The following is a 1,150-nucleotide window of genomic DNA, read 5'->3' on the forward strand; positions in this document are numbered from 1 at the left end:
TGTATTTGTAAGATGGAATTATTACTCAAAAATAAAATATAAATGGCATACAATTACACATAGCAACATAAACAAACTTCACAAAGGTAATATTGAGCAAAAGAAATCAGGCATAAAAATAAATATTGTATGATTTCAGATGGAATTCTAAAGCATCTACCAATAATCTATGCTGTTAGAAAAGAGAATGCGAGAGGCGTGAGAGGGGAGTCTTAAGTTCCAGTAATAGTCTACTTCTTGACCCAGGTGGTTATGTGTTATATTAGTATTCTAGGGCTGCCATAGCAAATTATCACAAACTAGGTTGAGTGCAACAACAGAATTTTTTTTTCCCTCACAGTTACGGAGGCCAGAAATCTGAAATCAAGGTGTCAACAGTGTCATACTGCCCTAAAGGATTCTTGGGGAGAATCATTTCTTGCCTCTTCCACCTGGATTCAGTTGTTCCTTGGCTTGTGGCTGCATAACTCCAATCTCTTCTCTGTGCCTGGATCTTCTCCCCTTCTGTCTTTTATATAGACTTCTCATTGGATTTAAGGCCCACATAGATAACCCAAAATAATAACGTCTCAAGATCCTTAAATTAATTACATTTGCAAGGACAATTTTTCCAAATAAGGTACATCCACAGGTTCTAGGCATTAGGATGTTGGCTTTTCTTTTTGAGTTCACCATTCAAATCACTACATGTGGGCATGTTCATTTTGTAAATATCCAGTCAATTGTATACTTACAATTCGTGTACTTTTCTCCTTATGATTTCTACTTCATTAAAATTTTCTTAAATACTTAATGTCTCTACATTTTATAAGCTTTCTAATTATGCAAATCTTATTTTGGCATATATTAGACATTATAAGGGGGAGAGAATATTGGTTTCCTTATGACTCCAAATTTCTTAGCCACAGACGGCACACAAATTCCACAAGCAGATTTACAATATAAAATACATACACACATTATTGTTTAATAATTCATTTAAATATCTATTTAAATAAAACACGGTCACAAAAATTAACACTGCAGAAATCAACAACAAAAATAAGAAATTTCATACAAATCAAAATAAGAATTGTGAACATAATAATGATAATGCTGTATGATATTTTTGAAAATATTTTTGCATTTCAACAAGGGTATTTTGGCTGGG

This window comes from Propithecus coquereli, unplaced genomic scaffold (assembly GCF_000956105.1).
Source record: "Propithecus coquereli isolate 6110/MARCELLA unplaced genomic scaffold, Pcoq_1.0 Scaffold90, whole genome shotgun sequence".
In the NCBI taxonomy this organism is placed as follows: Eukaryota; Metazoa; Chordata; class Mammalia; order Primates; family Indriidae; genus Propithecus; species Propithecus coquereli.